Here is a 6,725-nt window from a genome sequence, read left to right on the forward strand (position 1 = left end):
CATCAGAGCCGTATTCATGTCTAGCTTTCGGAAAACACTTGTGGAATACCTGAAACTTAATTTAAGGACAGGACAGTGATCCTGGAAAAGTCTTGGGCGCAACCTAGTACAATTGCTAAAGTCTTAGAGGTAAGTATTAAGGTAGGTAGGTTAGTCTTAGCAGTGAAGGCAGAAATACAGAGAGAGGATTGATCCAATGACAAATAACTTAGAGTCCATAACGTTCAGGCTGAAGGTGCATGGAGTTTGCCGCTCTCCTCAAAATGAAAGCGCAACCAAAGGAAACTACTGTTCCCTGTGTAGACTTGGTCAAAGCAGCCTGCTGCTTATGAAAAGATGAGAATTGCTTGACTTTCCTGGACAGTCTAGGTCAGAAATAAATGCAAGTAAGCAAAAATGAAAATTGGTAGTCCTTTGGCAAGTCACAGGGGAGCAGAAGGAGCCAATTTGAATACTATGCAGCTGTGATTCTGTCCTATACTTGTTACTGCAGTTTAATCACAAGAAAATGGAGAGGTAGGGAAGCCTACGGTTATTTTAAAGGAAGAGTTTTATGTCTAAGCTGAAAACAGGTGCCTTGGAAAACCAGCAGAGGGCATAGGAAAGCTTGTCCCAGAATTGTGTTTACTATGAGAATAAATAAAGTCTGGTAAGAGTACATTCACACAGAATACTGGTAGGGTGAGAAGGCAAAGCTTGTCGCTAGCAAGTTAAGATTAGCACTAGACTTCTGTGAGATAAATTGCTATTAATATCTTTACATGGGTCCAGGGAGAGCATTGCTAGCAAAGGGTAGCTAGAACATACAGGCAGATTGTCTACGGTATTCAGCAACAGTGCTACAGTCTGCACAGCTTTTAGGTAACTCCAGCTATGTCAAAGCATCCGAGAATATTTTTATTAAATATACTTCACAGTGTTATAGTTTAGTCTTTTCCTCCCTAGCCTAAAGACTGTAAAAAGGATAGCTGAGGGCAGTTTTTTGTTTCCTAGAGGAATTTCAAGTGATGGTGCTATATCAAGGAGCTATGTTTCCAGCTATGATCTAGCCTTGCACTTGTGTTCCCCTGCTCTGACCTTGCTTCTCTGTCTCTTAGAATCAGAATGAGAAGAAAGTGAAACCTAGAGGCAACCGAGTAGGTTTCAGACAGTCTCTGGATATAGTAGGTACTCTGGGGAAAGGATTTCCTGGTATGACTGTAATTCACTAGGTGTGCTGTTCCCAAAGCAGGAGATGATCCCTTCTCAAGCTGGTGCATCCATAGTAGGAAAGGCTGGAAAGAAGCATAGACAAGGTATCCTGTTTTGGACAAGGCTGGGGTTCTGCCTGCCTGTCCAGTCAGTAATACGTGAATGTTGAAGTGGTCCTGCTGGTCAGGCATTGCAAAGTGAATCAGCAGAATGAAGGAACTGGCAAAGCTGATAGAGTACATCTGCCGGCTCCTTTTGGAAGCAGTTCTGTTTTGTACACTTAAGTTATCTGAAAGCAACCCAGGTGGTACTACAGGGAAAAACATGGACCCATTATCTGGAAGGGAGGGGCTAGGAAAGAGAGAGAAGCATATGGGATGTGGAGTGGCAGACACACAGGAAAATCAGATATGTAAGACATCTTAACAGCTTATTATGATGGAGTTGCAAGTCCACAAGTAAAGATCTATGTAAAGTGAGCACTCCCTTTAAGAATGCATTATTGATCTCTAATTGGTTTCCACAAACTAGAGGGCCTGAAACGTAAAGGTGTTGGACCATTGCCCACATGACGTCTGATGCTTGAGAGGCATCTGAATAAGATTCTTCTCTACAACTTTTAAAGAATTATTTCTGATCTATTAAAAGTGAGGCATCTTGTGCTAATGGGCTTAATCTACTCAATATTATGACTTGTAATAGATGAGAGTTTAGAGATAAGCTTTAGGGCACCTCTGACTGAAAACTGAAAATATATCTGAAAAACTTTGCATCTTAGTGGTTAGTTGCCTTAGTCCACCTGACTACCGTACTGCAGCAGGAGAATAGCTGTCATCAAATCCTAAATCCTCAGCAGTCGGCAGAGCCTGGGTAGTTGAGATGACCAACTGATGGCAATTCGTGTGTCAGAGCAATCCAAACCATTTCTTTTCAGAAATCTGACCCAGAGGAAATTTCTGTTGTCCCACCCACTGTGTCCCAAACTGCCCTGCATGAGATGCAGCAGCCAGGCATTTCAGGAGCAACAGAAGCAGTAACAGGAGACCTGTAGCCAGTTTTGTGTTAAGAATTTTTGCCTGTGTCTAGAATGTAAGACTAAAAGCAGAGGTAATAAATGCCACCTGAGTCAGGGAGTCAGAATCACTCTCCTCTATAAGAAGTCAGTGCTTCCCAGTGTAAAGTTATGTGACTCTTCCCAAAAGCAAAAAGGGATCATTAAACAGATTATTTTAAAATTATGTCTTTGTACAGTTTTCTGATGCAAGAAAAAGAGTTGTCTAACATTGAGACATGTTTTCTATCATTCATAACACTTGTTGCATTGGAGTCTTACTCGCTTCTCACTTCATTGGATTTTTTTTAACTTTTTTGTCTTTGCCAAGTATTTATTTACAGTGGTAAATTCCATAACCTTGGGTATGGAAGTGAGAGATTTCCTCCTCCTGCATCATGCTTTAATAGACAAAAGTCCACATGTACCAGGACCCAGAAGAAATGCATTATTCACATCATCAGATGACTTCATATCTTAACATTCCTTTCTTGATGCATCTTCAGGAAACAAGTCTGGGTAGGAATTACTGACAATCAATAACCTGAATAACAGGATTAGCAGCAGCAAATGCTATTGGTTAAAGAGGGATTAAAAAAAAAGAAAACCTTTCTATTTCTTACAAGCTCTAGAGGCCACAAAGAATAACCTAATGTTTCACAAAATTAAATTTGTAGCAAGATGCGTTTCTCCTTGGAACACTCCTTTCTTTATTCTGCTAGCTCAGTGAGAACTGCTTTAGTTGTTTTTTTGTTTGGTGGGTTTTTTTAATAATTAAAGCATGCCTGGAAGATCCAGCTGGAAGCTTACAAAACTAAGTGGCTTAGCAAATAGTCACCAGACCAATAGATGTTACATTTCTACAACAAATGGGTAAATCAAGCACCTCAGACATTGTGCAAGAGAAGTGTTGCAGGATAGGCCAGCACTTGGTTCTGGGAACGTTTTCCAGCAAATAGGGAAGGAAAAAAGGAGCCTTCCTGAGCACACAACCTGCGGCACATTGGCTGCAGTGCTCCAGAGGGGCTTTCTGCCTCTGCAGCACACTAATGTCAGGCTCTGCAACACGCACAAGTGCAGCCCCAAATACCAGCTGAGGTCCGAGTGTGGTGTCCTTGTCTTGATTTCCTATTACTTGAGTTTCTTTTAAGCTAGCAAAGAGGGCATGCTTGTAAGGCTGAAGACCAATTTGCTTTACATCACTCCACCTCAACCAAATCCCACCAGACACAAACAATTTCACATTTCCTATCTCTGCCAATGCTGTTAATGATCTGGCAAGGTTTATACCATCATCTATAGATGTGTTGGCTTCCTTTTTTCTGACTTGGGTAGCTTTCCGCCCTTCAATTTCCAGTCTTTACAGACGTGAAACCAGTCTGGCTTTCATGGGCAAGATGTGCTTTTGGTCTTGCACAATTCTGCTGCACTACCACCTTAACAGGTACAGCAACTATATGTTTGCTTGTGACATATGTATTGAAGATCTTGATAAAATGCTCACTGAAGTGTTCCAAAATCCAGGTATTTTCTAACATCTTCCATAGGTACAGTCATACCTAGCTTCCTTAATTGCGTGCGCTCATGGTATTTCAATAAATCCTGCCATTCAAGTCATCATGTTTTAACTAAACTATACTGATGAAGTGCACATTTCCAAAATACAACATGTGAAGAATTGTTTTAAGATTTTTTTTTTTCCATTAAGTGTTAAGCAACACCAACTGAAATTACCTTAAACTGGCCATAGACCAAGGATAAACCCAGGCTGTTATTTTTATTATGTATGGTAAGTTGATCCCACATCCAAGTGCCTGGTAAATGGTGTTGTCTCTCTTCACCTTTAATACAGGACAGTTGCCAGCTGCATCCAATTTCCTGCCAGTAGAAGGTTCATTGTCCCACAGCAAAGGGAAAAGTGATCTGTAAAGTGCAAAGCTCTGTCTGTCATCCTTGAGTGCTTTAGAGATTGGCCAACTGGTGTCAGCCCTACAGTTCATTGTACAGTCTATTTTTGTTTGCTTACTTGTCCACTTAGCTCAGCCATTCCTGCTGTAGCTGCGTGAGAGAGAGCATACTGCGCTTAAGTTTGTCCTCAATTCTTCCAAAACCTAAGTCATCATGGTTCTTCCTGCAACACAGTTCCTGACAGAAAAGCAGCGTTCTATAGGAGAGAGGAAGCGCAGCACAATCATGGCTTAGTCCTGTAGCCATTTACAGAGCATGAAGAGAGGATTAGGTGGCTCAGCTGTGGCCACGCAGTTCTCTAGCAAGGAGCTACCAAGAACTAATCAACAGGATCTAATGCAACACTTCACCTTACCCCAAGGTCTGGGCACCTATCTTCAGTTGTAATCTGAAGCAGAGAGTCCTTTCCTGAGAGCAGGTGCTTTTCAGATAAATGACCAAAACTGATTTGAATGTTTACGTGCTTACAGGAGGGTGCCCACTTCTTCATTAGTATGCTGGCTGTTCAAATTCTTTGTTACTAGGCAGTTAAATATAGAAATCGGCCAGATGCCTTTGAAGTTTTATGTTAAATGACTCGGTCTTTTGGCCTCATGAATCATCCATTTTTTTTTTCTGTACTGTGGCATAGCTCCAATAAGCGATCCCAGTACAGCCATTAAGAATAGCTGAGGTACTTTGAGTGGGGTTCCAGCCAAAGCTGTACGTGCATACCTGAGTTACTCAGGGTCATGTATGCAGGAAATTAGTGCCAGAAACTGCAGTCAGCCCATCTAACACATTTATCACGTCTCAATGGCAAGATCACCCGGACTTAGGAGGTCACCAAGCAGACCAAGCATCGAGTAGGTTGGAAATCTACCTGTTTTTACCAATGGTTGGGTACGCTTGCACTGTGCACTTGTTCTGCTGCTGGCTATATGTATGCCTTGTTTCTAGGGCATCTCAAGCTCCCAGAGCTCAGTAGAGTAGCCCAAAATCTATGCTTTGTTCCTTGACACCAGCCGTGTTAGGAGATCAAACTCCAAGTAAAGTAAAAGAAGCCTCTTGATAACTAGTAGACAACCGAAGGGTCTAATAGCAAAATAACTTTTTACATGGTTTTCTTCCTGCGGTTTGTGTCAGCAGGAAAGGATCACAGCTCCTGTTTTTGCATTCTCACTGAAGCGTGGCATTCCAGCATGCAGGCTCTTAAACTTCCAAGCCCATTAATATGCCTATCTGTGACAGCTGCAGCTATTAACAGCAGCTCATTCAAGCAGAGAGAATAAATAAATCCCCTGTTATTCTGTATAGTATTTTACTGGCTCATTGATTGTGAGGAAATAATCCCTTTTTGCCTGGCTGGGATGTTTGATGTCCAGTGGCAAGTGCAAGAAGTCACCATGCCTAGGATTGAAGGTCATACAAAGACATTAAATCATGTTTTAGAAGTGTCCAGCTTAACTGTGCCCCACCTGCCTGCATGGTCAGTAGCTCTTATGAACAATTTTCCCGTAGGCCTGTCAAACCTTCACACACACAAAAAAAGATATCATAAGAAGATTCAAAGACAACGATTGCCTTGATGTACTTGATCAGATCCCACTCCATGTTTGTGTTTAAAAGCAACATTACAAGAGTAGTTTATGGGCTTTCCTCCCTCATTAGCATTCCATTCTTGCTAAGACTTTGCCCCTTTAATAAATCTTTGCTTCTCAGGTTTTTTATGGTGTACCAGTTACATCTGGGACACTCCTGAGGTCTGCACGACCAAGGCATTCATTCCTCTTGGCTACTGTCTCAAAGGGAATCTCTTGAGAATATTCTCAGTAATACACACATCTCTATCCTCCCTGTTTTGATTCATTAGTTGCCTAACAGCACCTCTCAAGGTTATCAGAGCAAAAAAATGAAATCTGCAGCACAGCTTAAAGGGTTTGGAGGAAAAGAAAAAAGTAGTATGATAAGAGGAAGAGATTTTGTGCAGTCCAAGACCCCTGCATACTGAATGTGTAGAGGCTTGCAGCCTGCAGGAAAAAGAGTCCAAAGGGATTTTTGGAGGATAATATTTACAGAGTAGTTTTTTAATGTTCTAAAACTCCATTGAAGAAGCAGGTGAGCTATTCCCATAAACTAACCAAGTGCTTCAGGAAAATATGAACCGTAGCCACTTCAGCATTTTCCAGCTATGGAATTGATGACTTGTTCTCTAGTAGATGTAATTTATTTTATTTAGTTCCTTTTTAACTTCTTTGCTTCTCTTATTTCTTAGTCATCATGTACACAGGGCTTTTGCTTTTTCCCTTTGTACTCTGCTACAACTAGCTATTTTGTGGAAGACTAGACTGAAATTCCTTCGTTAATACAACAGCATTAATTTATAAATGAGTATCCAGCAGGTTTCGAAAGGCTGTCTTCCTCCTTGGCCAAGGTGATGATATTGCAAAAAGCCTCAGCATTCTTGTACATCTGTTCGTCTTCCTGTCTGATGTGCCCTAGCTGGAGTACAGCTATAGATGAAGGTTACAGGAAG

The sequence above is a fragment of the Chlamydotis macqueenii genome, chromosome 2, assembly GCF_036417535.1.
Source record: "Chlamydotis macqueenii isolate bChlMac1 chromosome 2, bChlMac1.mat, whole genome shotgun sequence".
Classification (NCBI taxonomy): domain Eukaryota; kingdom Metazoa; phylum Chordata; class Aves; order Otidiformes; family Otididae; genus Chlamydotis; species Chlamydotis macqueenii.